We start from the raw sequence: 15,298 nt of genomic DNA, 5'->3' as shown, positions 1-15,298 counted from the left end.
TATATATATATATATATATATATATTCTTAAAAATTATCTTATTATTCTTAAATTAGATTTTGGATATATTTATATATTTGTATATCCTAATTTTATGAAGAGTATCAACAAATTCTATAGAAAAATATTTTAATATTCAAATTAATGTTTTATATATATAATTAATAACTTTGTTTTTGTAAATACATATTAATTTTATAAGAGGTGATTTTTGGATGGATATGAAATTAGTTAAACTTTATTTTTAGTATTATATAAGATCAATTTGATTAGTTTTTTTTTAGGTGATCCATGTATAGTTAAAATATATATATTTCTAAATGATTATATATTAATGTTTTAATATATATTATATATGTAGTTAAAATTAAAAGATATGATTAACTTGACTGTCAAAATATAAAATAATTAATTACAGAATAAATTTAAATTTTAATGATAATAAATAAAATATATTTTATTTTCAAATAAGTATTAAACAATTTATCACACTTAAGTATCTCATTAACAACTTATAATATCTATTCGCATTTATAATATTTCATTCAAAATATATATATAAATTCAACCAATTATTAAAAATAATAATATCTCTCCTGATTATTCATATATATATATATATATATATATTATATTTAATTTTATAGATATAAATTAAGAAAGAGTGAATAAAAATGAATGAAAAGACATTTATTTTATTTTCTTGTAAATAGTTCTTAAGTTTGATGTATATATTGAAAAGATTCGCCTATAAATTAAAATAATATATAACTGGTTATATTTTAATTAATGTCAAATAATTTCGTCTATAAAAGGAAGCAATATATATTTCACAGTTTTTATCTATTTCATACAAAAACTTTAACTTTAAAAGGATTAATATATTCAATTTATCTGGAGAAGCATTTCACACATTCAGATAAATAGAAAATCTGGTTTATTTGGAAAGATGAATAAGAACAATCTTCATAACTTCTATTACAACTCCTAAACTTTATTACTTGTTCGAAATTATTCCATATACTTTATATTCAACATATTATTTTCTTAAACTAATTTAAAACTTACCCTTATATTTGAAAATTTTAGGTCATTTATCTCTATTTGTTATTAGTTATATATCACCAATATTTGAATTATATTTTGGTCATCTCTCTTTGTTTTGTTTTCAAAATAAATCTCTATTTAGAATTTAATATATTCAATTTATCAAAAACTTGATTTAAAACAAGTTTAAATTTTCTATGACGGTTTGAAATAGTGGATAAGTGTCCATGAATTCCTCTTAATTGTTTTAGAAAATTGAGTTTCTTAGGATCTACACCTTCTTTAAATATATATATGTTCAAAACTAAATTTATATTCAATTATTAAGATCATATAAAAATTCCAAATTAATGTTTATAATTTTAAATTATTGAAATTTTTATTTATTACTCTAATTCTTTCTCTATTTTTTATTATAGCATTGTCCTTGTCCCCTAAATGAATAAAGCATTTTAGTCCTAATTTATAGCATTCTCTTCTTGGATATTAAACTTATTTGTGTGTATCTGCAATCACCAATGCTTTGAATTTTTCTTCTTCTGTTGGTTACTAATGGAGACAGTTTTATAGTTTGAGAATTATTATTAATTGAGTTTTACTTTTACACAACATTAAGATAATGTTCCAATTTTTTTTACTGCTTTCCTAAAACTATACAATTAAAAGATTTATGTTTTTTTTTTTATCAAGTTTGTTTTAGAAAATTTAAGATATGATCTTTATTTTTCAACGATTTAGTTTATTTTAGTTAGTTAGTTAAATTGATGGTGGTTTATGCTCAATGTTTGAAATTGAGGCATAATTTAATCTTTACATGTTTGTCTTATTTCTTTGCTAGATTTAAATTGTGATATATATAATTAGTCATTTTCATTTCTAATTGCTATTAAAAAAACTAGGAAGATTCCCGTGCGATGCAAATGGATAAAAATATATTGTTACAATGTCCCGCATTCATCAAATTTGGTGTTGAATTTAAAATATAAAGTGTTATTAGCCTAGTTGGTTAAAGAGTTGTACTTGTTTTATTAGGTTGTGAGTTCAAACATATCTATAGCAATTTTAATATTATTTTTAACCGTTTTAAGTTTATGGACGGGTCAACCAAGAATCCGACCCACATATCATATTATGTTGTTTCATACCAATATCGTGTTAATTCGTATTTATCCAACTCATTGTCCTTCTCTAAGAAAAACCCTAATCATTTTTTATTGTAGAAAAATCTCAATCATAAATATGCTAATTTGACTTATCAATAGTCCGTGCTATTTTATATATGTTATATATAAATCACCATTAGATCTAATTACAAATAAAATTACAAATACAATAAAAAAAAAACATGGCATTTTTTCTTTCTTCTTTACAAAAAAAATTGTTAATCATAATTTTCATATCCTTATTTGATTGTGAATTAGTTGCGTAATGCAGGGAAATAGTAATTCCTTACCCGTTTAGCACTGCCCGAAGGATGCTGTTTTAGCTAACGACACCTATCGTGCTCAAAACTTTCTTTTGACATGTAAGGACCATGGAAAATTGTATTAGGGACTAAAAATATAACTAATTCAACAAATCGGCCAGCTCAGCCAAATCAATATTTTTGTTGGTCATATCAAAGTTTTATTGAGAAACATTTTAGAAGACTTTTATAATGAGTCTGAGAAAAGTCAATCCGTCCCAAAATAATGTGCACGGTTCATTCTTTGTGTCAACCACCCAAAACAAGTTGACATTTTTTTATGCGATACTTATGGTCAAATGGTGAACCAACAGAACGACACAATGTTTTTCAACGCCTACACTTCCTACCGTGCCAATCTCACGATGTTCAAGACGGAAAGTGTGACGGTTTAGGTTGTTGTAAAGTCACGATTCCTCAAAATACACTATCTTTGAACAATATAATTTTTAGTTACTATAATCATTTTTTCGGCTTTAATCCTTGCAGTTATGCTTTTATTGCGAATACAAGTGTCTACAATTTCTTTAGCAATCATCTCAAGGGAAGGTCGTATGAGGAGGACTGACTGGTCGTGCTCGAATGGGATATAAGTAAGAAAATGTCCGATGAGATAACCAAAGATGCTCAAACATTTGATTGCAATTGTCAAAACATTGAATGTTTGGACTTTCAAAATGGAGAAGGTTATAAATGCAAATGTCTTGACGAATACTAGAGTTGGACAATGGGTTAGGTAAATATGAACCAATACGATCAAACACGATATTGGTACAAAAGACTACGGTACGATATTATCTCACTCGGGTTGTGAGTTGGACACGACACAAGTTCGAGACAATACAATCACGAAATGATTACAAATTAACACGATAATGACACGATCACGAGTGAGCACGACACAAACACAACACGAGTACAAGTCTGCAAACGAATTTGAATCGAAATGAGTACAACTTGTCACATGACATGTCAACTCTAAATTTATTTATGTTATACTCACATTTCCTATTTCGATTATAATGAAAAAAATTAAATAAAATATATTATATAAATATTAAAAAAAATATTATATGAATAAAAATAAGAGTCATAATTTTCTAACATGAATTTCGAGGCTATTCTCAAACGAGTTTCCCAAGAAGACATGAGGTGAGAACTGGTCTTATTGTTTTTAGGATGTATGTGATTGTGTAAAGTTACATTTGAGATTTACTCGTAAACTAATAAGGGCACTTCCTTCAAACAACATCAAGTAGTTTTACTATGTGTCGGTGATTGATTTACGATAAAATAATGACCTCATTTATGAATTCTTTGAATTGACCCTTCTTCTCGTCGGGGATGAACTGTTCAACTTGGCCTTTTTGCATGTTTTTCTGATAGAAAAATTAAGTAAGTTAATTTTGAAACCGTCCAGAAAATTAAACAACTATTAACTTCTATGTGTAGGAACATATCGAATTGTATAAACCGGCTGGAGATTCATAAACCGGTTGAAAAACACTTCAAAGTAATCCAGTTCCGAATGATCAAGTCAAGATACAGAGGAACCGGCCTCAACATTCTCAGCAGACCGGCTAGCAAAGAAAAGCCTACATCCCATCCGGATTATACTATGAAAGAGTCAACCGGAAACTACGAACTACAAAGATGACGTAATGCGACGAAATAGACGTGTCTTGGGAAAATAAAAGAAGATAAGATCCGGATCAGAAGCATGCGATAAAAACAATGATGAAACAGCTGATCCGAAGATCCGACTCAAACAGCCGGAAGGTGCATGTCTGACACGTGTCCAAATCTGCAAACCGGCTACGTCATTCTTACCTGAGAAGTATCTGCATGCTTGCCAAGTGTTAGGAAGGCGAAATGTGCAAGCAACCTCTCTGCACCAGCGTGACTCTAAACTGACCAATTCCACGGTGAGAGAAGAAAGTGACCGTTGAGATCCTCTTCACTATAAAAGGAAGACGAAGCGACCTCATTAATGAGAGTCACGAACATCTTAAGAGAGAGAAAGAAATCTCACGCGCGATCCAAACTGTTGTGTCATTTACCGAAAGCTTTATTTGTATTGTATTATTGTATTACATCATAGAGTGAGTTGGTGTAACCGGCGAGTAGCGAGTTAGGCTCGACCGGTAGTGTAATTGTTGTAACTTTGAAAGTTAGTGGAGATCCTTCTCATAACCTGAGAAGAAGGGGTGACGTAGGAGGGTTTGCTCCGAACATTCATAAACAGACATTTCTGCCCTTGAACCCGGTTCAAGAGTCTGTGACAGTTTGCGTAGTGTTGAGAAAGGTTTTAGTCTCTAACCGGACTATCACCAAAGTGTGTTGTGTGTTGTAAGCGGCTAACCTTCCAGAAACCGGAAGCACCCCGGTCCTCCAAGGGCGTCCCCGACTCAATCAGCGAAAGAAGAAAGCAGTTGAAGCATCAACCACACTTCCAATCTCCGGTCCGATCGTTGCACAATCATCTCGTCCACCCAGACCAGTAAGCGGCGGTTTCGGGTTCAACAAACGAACTCCCGGTATATCAAGTGTATTTACCGGATGACAAATTGACGCTGAAAGAAGAGAGAGGGAGTGGAAGGCGAGAGAGGAGGAAGAAAGGAAGCGAAAGGAGAAAGAAAACGAAAAGGGGGATTATCCAATCCTTAACTTATTTCTTTCTTATGAACAATTTACTTGTGTTTGAATTTTGTTTCAGAACTAAGTTACTTTTCTAATATTTCAAAGTAATGATTTTATTGGATATACTTTGAAAAATCAACATATGTTTTGAAATTTTTCTTAAACAGAAAAACATCAAAAAGGGAGAAATTGTTAAACATAATTTTTCAAACCGGCCACACATTACAAGTTTTGAATATTTATTCTAAATAATCAAAAAGGGAGAAATTGATAGAAAAATTAAGTAAGTTAATTTTGAAACCGGCCATACATTACGATTTTTGAATATTTATTCTAAATAATCAAAAAGGGAGAAATTGATAGAAAAATTAAGTAAGTTAATTTTGAAACCGGCCAGAAAACTAAACAACTATTAACTTCTATGTGCAGGAACAAATCGAATTGTATAAACCGGCTGGAGCTTCATAAACCCGCTGAAGAACACTTCAAAGTAATCCAGTTCCGAATGATCAAGTCAAGATCAAGAGGAACCAGCCTCAACATTCTCAGTAGACCGGCTAGCAAAGAAAAGCCTACATCCCAGCCAGATTATACTATGAAAGAGTCAACCGGAAACTACGAACTACAAAGATGACGTAATGTGACGAAATAGACGTGTCTTGGGAAAATAAAAGAAGATAAGATCCGGATCAGAAGCATGCGATAAAAACAATGATGAAACAACTGATCCAAAGATCTGACTCAGACAGCCGGAAGGTGGGAAGCATGACCCACATCGACAAACCACCAATGCTAAATAGTGAAGCGTTTAGCAGCTGGAAGAAACAGATGTATCTACATCTGATCACGCTAGACGATGAGATGAGCAGAGTCCTGAAGGAAGGGCCAATCAAGATCAACAAGGAGTTAGATGCATGGACAACTGAAGATCGAAGACGGAGTAACCTGGACAACCATTGCATGAGGCACATTTATAAGGCTATAGACGATAATACCTTGAACAAGATATCAGCCTGTGATAATGCAAAGGAAGCCTGGGAGACGATCATTCAGATCCATGAAGGAAACGAAAGAACAAAGGAGAACAAAATCTTGGTGGCTACACAAAAATATGAAAACATCAGGATGAAACCGGGGGAAAACATGAAAGAATTTAGCAACCGGTTCACCAGTGTGGTCAACGAGCTTCAAACACTCGGAAAGAAATACGACAACCGAGAAGTAATCATTAAAGCCTTAAGATCACTGCCAAGCACATGGGATATCAAAACCATGGTGATGAGGGAATCAAGCAACCTCAGGCAGATGAAGTTGCATGACGTGTTTGAGGATCTAAAAGCCTACGAGTTCGAGATTAAGTCTCGGATCGAAGATGAAGCATCCACGTCAACTGCAACCAGAGCTTTGGTTACATCGGTGGAACCGGCGGTCCAAGTATCAACCGTTCCGGCTCCAGTCAAGAACGCTGATCAGATCAGTGAAGATGTGATGGCGATGCTAGCTCAGAAATTTGGGAGATTCATGAAGAAGAACCAACCACCATCTAACAATAACTTTAGTTATAATTATGTAGACAAATCAAATAAAAGATGTTATAACTGTGATAGTTTTGGACATTTCAGATCAGAATGTAGGAAACCAAGGAGAGACGACAAAAAACCGGAAGGTAACTATCAAGACAACAACTACCAAGGCAACCGGTACCAAGGTAACAACTACCAAGGGAACAACTATCGGAGAAATGACAACCAACGGAACGACTACCGGAGAAACGATAACCAGCAAGCTGATGAAGGGAAGGAAATACAGAAAGCACTCATTGCATCCGACGGTGGAAGCGAATGGGCGTATTCCGACAACGAGAATGATGAGGAAAGAGTAACATGCTTCATGGTAAACGACGAGGAGGTATTTGATTTCTCTTCTGATGAGTTCTCTAAGGAAGATTTGATTTCTGCACTCAACGAAATGGTCGCTGAGTTCAGAAACATATATGCGTACATACCGACTCCGGTAGAACATAAAACTGTAGAGTCAAGTGGTATCGATGATGAATCATGCGAAACCGTAGTGTATGAACCGGATGAACTATCTTTAGAAAATGATGAGACAGTTCAACCCGTAACTAAAGTCGATGAACGAGCACTGTATGTTACGGCTGCGTGAGAAAGATCTCGTCAAGCCGTAAAACAGATGTGTAATTATAAAAGACACCCCAAGTGTAGATTTGGTATCGGATATAAACAAAACAAATCAAACGAATCAAATTAACCTAACGGGATGAAACTCACAAAAGACAATCTTCCATTCATAAGATTTGTCAAGAGTTCATCAACCGAAAATGAGGAAGAACGTGATCTAAAACCGGAAAAAGGACTAAAATATGTGAGTCCGACTGAATCAGAAAACTGGCTTCATCCCGAGAGAAGGAAAGCCAACCGGAAAGAAAATAAACAAAATAAAACAAGTAAATCTCGGTCTCAAAGACATTCATCACCACGACATAAGGCATTCTTGAGCAAGGATCAAGAAGTGAAGCCGAACACTATAAGAACAGATACCGGGAAAGTGATCCGACTTATTCAAGTCTGGATCCCAAAGGGACTAATCAACCATGGACCCAACTGAATGTGGGTACCAAAAATGTGTAAATATTTTTCTTTTACAGGTTAAGAGAAGCAACCGGCTAAGGAACTCAGAATGGTATCTGGATAGCGGATGCTCAAGACATATGACCGACAACGATAAGCTACTAGCAAACATCACATATGAAACCGGAGTAGTCATAACATTCGGTGACAACTCGAAAGGTAAAACCGTGGGCAATGGTAAGATTGTCCATGGTAACCTGTCCATAAATAATATATTACTGGTAGAAAACTTGCACTTTAACTTGTTAAGCATTAGTCAAATGTGTGATGTAGGATACAAAATTGAGTTTCATAAGAATGCATGCTTAGTTAAGAATCATCAAAATGACATTCTATTAACCGGTAACCGAATGTGAAATATTTACAAAGTTGATTGGAAAACTGATTTTGAAAAACCTGTATGCATGATAGCTGAAAATGATCCAAACTGGCTTTGGCATAAACGGCTAAACCATTTGAATTTCAAAACAATCAACTTCATATGCTCTAAAAAACTAGTTTACAGTTTTCCAAATGTTAAATTTTCAAAAGATAAAGTGTGTGCTGCATGTCAAATGGGTAAACAAATAAAGTCATCTTTCAAAAGTAAAGGAAATTATCAATCTGAACGGTGCTTAGAACTCCTGCATATGGATCTGTTTGGTCCGGTTAGAGTAATTAGTCTAGGAGGCATGCAATATACTATGGTAGTTATTGATGACTATTCTAAATTTACTTGGGTAATATTTATAGCTTCTAAAACTCAAGCAACTCCAAACCTGATCAAACTGATTTTGAGAATACAAAATGAAAAATCTATTCGAGTAAAAAAATCAGAAGTGATAGAGGAACCGAGTTTATAAACAGTAGACTAACTACTTTTCTTGATGATTCCGGTATTAGACACGAGTTTTCTAGTGCCAGAACTCATCAACAAAACGGCGTGGCTGAGAGAAGAAACCAAACTCTCAAGGAAGCTGCAAGGTTAATGATAGCCGATTCGGGCATTGCTCAAAAGTTTTGGGCTGAGGCTATCAATACCGCATGCTACACCCAAAATCGATCTTTAGTAACTAAACGTTTTTCCAAAACTCCTTTTGAAATTTACTATGATCGAATTCCAAACATACGGCATTTTCGAATTTTTGGTAGTAAATGTTTTGTTCACAACAACGACAAAAATTATTTGACCGCTTTTGATGCTAAATCCGATGAGAGAATAATGTTGGGATATTCGGCTGTAAATAAGGCATATAGAATATACAATACTAGGACTTTAACAGTTGAAGAAACATCCCACATTGTTTTTGATGAATCGGTTGAACGAAACACTGCTTTACCCTTCGACCTTCACAACAGAATGGAAAATTTCAATATCTATTCTGATGATGAAGATGAGGTTCCGGTTTTTAGACGATTTGTCAATGACCAAGTGGTTGATGCCGAACCTTAGCCTGCTCAAGCTACTTTACCGTAGAAAGTTGACTCTTCAGTTTCGACTGAAGAAATCGGTCAGTCTGACTCTGTTCAGCCTACCGATCAGTCTAACCTTGATCAGCAATCGAAAGCTTGGTAGACACGTCTCGGATAAACCTCAGAAGGAAAAAACCATCCTCTTGAACTTGTAATAGGTAACATATCCTCACCCGTCCGAACTAGGCAAAAGAATTTGGAACATTATGAAAACTCAGCTTTCATATCACAAATTGAGCCGAAAAAGGTGGATGAAGCATTGTCAGATCCCGATTGGATCCTAGCAATGCAAGAGGAATTAAACGAGTTTGGGAGAAATAAAGTCTGGTACCTAGTCCCTAGACCGAAAAATAAACCGGTTATAGGAACACATTGGGTATTCAGAAATAAACTCAATAAAGACGGTTTAGTTACGAGGAACAAGGCCCGGTTAGTGGCTCAAGGCTACAAACATGAAGAAGGCGTTGATTTTGAAGAATCATTTGCCCCAGTAGCTAGACTTGAGGCAATTAGAATATTTTTAGCGTTTGCAGCTTTCAAAAATTTCAAAGTTTTTCAAATGGATGTTATAAGCGCTTTTCTAAACGGTAAAGTACATGAAGAGGTGTATGTTAATCAACCTCCAGGTTTCAAAAATTCAGAACACGAAAATTATGTTTACCAGCTAAACAAGGCCCTTTACGACTTGAAACAGGCTCCAAGAGCCTGGTATGACACGTTAACAAAATTCTTATTTGATCACAAGTTTACAATAGGTTCAGTCGATAAAACACTTTTCAAATTTGAGAAAAAGAAACACATATAACTTGTTCAAATATATGTTGATGATATTATTTTTGGATCAACCGATCCAAAACTATGTGATAAATTCTCAAAAATGATGACTGACAAATTTCAAATGAGTATGATGGGAGAACTGATTTTCTTCCTAGGACTTCAGGTTAAGCAGATTGAAGCCGGAACGTTCATAAGTCAGCCAAAGTACACAGCCGAACTACTGAAGAAGTTTGGAATGGATACATGCGCTGAGGCGGCTACACCAATGAGTTCTTCCGTAAAGTTAGACAGAGATGAGTATGGTCAAGCCGTTGACATCACAACATATCGGGGAATGATTGGATCCCTACTCTACTTAACAGCCAGCCGACCGAACATCTTGTTTGCGGTTGAAGTATGCGGAAGATTCCAAGCCAATCCAAAACAATCACATTACACTACGGCTAAAATAATATTGAAATATCTAAAGGGAACTCAAGACGTGGGACTTTGGTATCCAAAAGACTCAAGTGTCAACCTCATAAGCTACTTAGACGCGGATTACGCAGGATGTAAAATCGATAGAAAGAGTACAAGTGGAACTTGCCAATTCCTGGGTGACCGGCTCGTTACATGGAGCAGCAAGAAACAGACCTCAGTTGCAACGTCAACCGCAGATGCAGAGTATATAGCAGCCGGAAGCTGATGTGCACAACTCCTCTGGATCCAACAGCAACTAAGGGATTTTGGTGTAATAGTTGAGGAATCACCAATATTTTGTGACAACACCAGTGCGATAGCGATTACATACAATCCGGTGCTGCACTCAAGAACGAAACACATTGATATAAGACACCATTTCATCCAGGAGCATGTTCAGGAGAAACACATCCGGCTGGAATATGTCTCAACTGAGCAACAAGTAGCAGACATCTTCACCAAACCGCTACAGGAAGCTAAGTTCTCTCATTTCAGAAATATTCTAGGAATTACTAATGTTAAGAAACTTATACCATGATCATACATGCATACTGCATACATACATTATCATGAAAAACCGGGATATGTGTTCAGGGAGAAGCTCTCGCTTCTCAAACCATATTCAAATAGACCATTAAAAATTCAAGGATGCTAACTGGGAGGAAGTCTCCGGTTATGCCTGATTATTTCATGATGTCAAACCACATGTATATTTACTATGCGGTTGAAATGACCAGGTAGAAATGGATATACCTAATCCAAAGCTGAACAAATGTTGATACGATTCAACATTTCTTCACATTGGAATAAAATATCCAATTAAAACCGGTCATGGAAAACCAATCAGTACAAATGCACTCTGGTTTAGATGAACTGAACTCTTCCGGTTAATCTGAGACAACTAACCATGTTTTCGTGCAAAACCTTGAGAAATAAAGCCTGTAATTGATAAAATAGTTTACCGCAATCGAGATGACGACATGTGTCCATCATCAAGAGAGGGAGACTAACATCTTGTCAATAGATTTTTGTCATCATGGATATCTTAGTAATAATTAACTTTGAATTGGAAATAAACATTGTACACTTCAACAAGTTAAAGCCTATTAACTAATTGATGACATCACTAAGCATGCTTAACCTATTGATCTAGTCGAACCCCTGGCTATATAAACAAACCTCTAATCCTCACAAATCACATTCACTATTCACAAAAACTCTCTTGAGCTAAAAACTATATCAAGATCATGAACTCTGACCCACTTGTAAAGAAAATTCTCTTAGCTGATTTCAACTCCATTTACCAATACAAAGACCATGAAGTAAAAGAAATGTTCTTAGCCGTTGAAAGAAGCGGGCTAAGAGGATTCATGGAGAACAGATTCATCCTCGACTACTTGGTAGTCGATGAGTTCTTCGAAACTGCAAAAGAGGTTCATCGAGATATAATCGTTGCACGAGTTTATGGTCAGTCATTCCTATTCAGCAAGACGGATTTCGCTGAATACTGCGGTTTACCCACTGAAGGGTAACCGATCTTACTTACTCCCCGGTGACCATTGAGGAAATGTGTCATCGGTTCTCTAACTCTGACATCCCGGTTAGACCCTGGGTGCTAAAAGCCAACTCTCTCACAAGTACCAGCTTCTATGTGAGATTCTGGGAAAGTCGGTTCTGGGTAGAGAGAAGAGCTACTACTACACCCAGAGGCTCTTCAAGATGATGATTGCTGTCACGGTTGGGACACCGGTAAACTGGTCCTGGATCATCTTCAGCAACCTGAAGAAGATGATTCTCTCAAACAAAACCGGTTATGCTCCTCAGCTAAGCGGTTTCTGTGCTAGTCTGGATATCCACTCCGGACCCTTTGTCACTCTCCATCCGAAGCATGTGCTCACGAAGGAGAGAATCCAAGAACTGATCGACCGGTGGGAAGCAGCTAAAGCCAAGAGGAATCAAGCTGCCGACTCATCAAATGTTTAAACCTTCTTCACTTCTTTTCTCATTTACCAAACCGACAATTTTGTTGTACTACCGGTTTGGTACTCTTCTTTAATGAAAATCACTTCTTTCCTCTTTGATCAGAAAGGAAATAACCAACATTAAATGCGCCGTATCAAACCAAATCAAATCAGTCTTGAAAAACTGAAATATTCGATTTCCAAGAAGCATGCTTGATCCGATTAGACCAGACATGCTTTTATCCTCTTGAAAACTGATAAAGCATTTATGACCAGACATAAATGGTCTGATTTTTCAAATATCCTCATTAAATGCACCCAACCGCCCAGGCTATAAAAAAGAGGCCTCATCATTCTTCATCAAAACACACTTCATATATCTCTCTCTCTCCAAGCTTCAAGAACTTCATTCGAGTCTTAATCTCATTCTCTTCCAAAATGAATGCCGAGCTAAGCAACACAATCATTGTCAACTTTCATGAAATGTTGAACGCCAGGTTCCTAGAAACCATCTTCGCACCGATCGTAGAATCGGGACTTCAAGGTTTTCTTGAAGGATCGGACACCATCCTTGAAGAGGAGGTGTTTGAATTCTTCAACAACGGGCACATCCTTGAAGATGGTAGCATGAAGACAATCATTGACGGGAGATTTCTTCGGATTACCGAAGAACATTTTGCCCATTTCTTCAACCTTCCAACCGAAGGTTTTTCGGACTTCCCAACACCGTTCTTTCTGGCTAAGGAAGACTACGGCTTTGTCTTCTCCTCATCCATCGATCCGGTCACCGACCACGGAGAGAAGGATAACCTTGCTCCTCAATACCAAGTCTTTCATGACTTGGTTCAGTGGTCTATCATGGGCCGAATGCCAAACAAGAACTATAACCGGGAGGCATTCGACATCATGATAGCCATCGTTCGCAAATCGCCCATAAACTGGGCTACTAAACTCTTCAACAACTTGAAGAAGCTTGTCACTGCTCCAAGGGAAGGATCGGTTTTGCCCCCCAAATCACCCGATACTTAGAGATCCATCGTCGCAACCTCGGGCCCGGTGTTCCCGTCGGACCGGCCAACATCATGACTCTATCCATGCTAGACAGATGGATATCGAGGATTGAGGAACGGACACCCAGAACACTGTGGACAAGTGGGTTGACAAAATGATCGAGGGGGATTGGCTCGATCTTCTCTAATTCTATGTATTTTCCGATTTTCTGGTCATTTTGTAATAAGACCGGAAAACTACTTCATCTCCTTATGTTTCGAATTTATTTATAAAAGTTCACATTATTAAGTCTCCGGTTTTTCTCATTATTTTTCTTTCCGGTTATGATCCGAACAAACAAAAGACTCCACGTTAAATAAAGCTTCCGGTTAACAAGTTTCCAGTAAATCAAAATCACAAAAAAAATCTGAAACAGTTCGAAAAACTTACCGCCCACAGTTTTACCGCGTAGAAAAAAAAATTACCGCCCAGTGTATTCTCCGCATTTACCGCCTAAAGTTACTGCAGTAACTTTTGGAGGGAAATTTGGCGCAAAAACTCAAAACCAGGTGACGGTTCATCTTCTAACCGTTCAAAACCGCCTCCTATATAAGTTCAAAACAGTTCATTATTTGCACAAGCTTTCTCTCTCTAAAATCTTAAACTCTCTCCGATTTCCGATCATCGTTGTTCTTCATCTTCTTCACTCACAAAATCATCATGGATCTAGTTAAAACACCTTTTCAATACATGTTGCAAGTCGATTTCAGCGACATCGACGAACACGCTGCGGAAGAGAACAAAGTCGTGCTGCAATCATTAAGAGATTCTGGATTAGAAACTTATCTCTCTGGTCCGTTCATCGTGCATCCGACGGAGGTTATGGAGTTCCTGGCGACGGCGACTCTAACGAAGAGGACGGTCTCTGCCACCGTGAACGACAAGACGGTGAATATCACGGAGGAGATATTCTCCGAAGCGCTCGGTTTGCCGAATACCGGGCTGGACTTCAAAACGAGCTTGACAGATGTAGAATCCAACACGGTCCAATTGGTCATATCAGTCGATGACAAGGACCTAGTAACTCACTCCATCCGGAAGAACAAACTCAAACCGGAGTTTAGATAGCTGCTGAACATAATCTCAAGATCACTTCAGGGTAAAGGAGGAAATTTCGATAACTTGACAAAGCTGAAGCTAAAGATGCTGATGGCGATTGTCCGTAGTGACAAAATCGATTGGGGAACCGTTCTGTTCGAACATTTCTGCGAGATGGTGGTACAAAAGGATGGCCGGGTTCAGGCCTATTCCATGCAAATAGTGAAGATTCTTCAGTTCCTTCATGTTGAACTTGGTGAAGGTGAGCCGCTTCCATCCGGTAATGTACCTAACTCTGAGCAGATGAGCAAAAAAACTGCCAACGCGGCTAGGCCGAAATCTTCCAGAACAAAATCATCAAAAGGAACCAGCTCGTCTGCACCGGCTGGTGAAAGCTCAAAACAAGAAGATCCTAAGGGGAAGGCGGTTCAAGCCGAGGTCTCTCAGAAGAAAAAGGGAAGAAAGAAGAAGTCAGCGAAGAAGAGCTCCCAGAAACCACAGATTCCGAGAAAACGCTATCCTCGGATCATTCACCCAAGAGAAACTCAGACGTCTTTCAGCCGATCCCAATCAACACAGTTCATCCTAATCCAGTTGAATCTCCATCATCAAGGCAAACCGATCCCTCGGGGAGCCAAGAAACTCAATCAAAGTTGAAGGAGAATTCGACTAAAAAGGTTAGTGTTCATTCTGAAAACTCCAAGTCCCCGAACAAAAACCTAGATGAAATAATGGTCGAAGTAGGTTTAAGAACCTC

The sequence above is a fragment of the Impatiens glandulifera genome, chromosome 1 (assembly GCF_907164915.1).
Source record: "Impatiens glandulifera chromosome 1, dImpGla2.1, whole genome shotgun sequence".
NCBI lineage: Eukaryota > Viridiplantae > Streptophyta > Magnoliopsida > Ericales > Balsaminaceae > Impatiens > Impatiens glandulifera.
Note: the sequence above shows the minus strand (reverse complement) of the source record.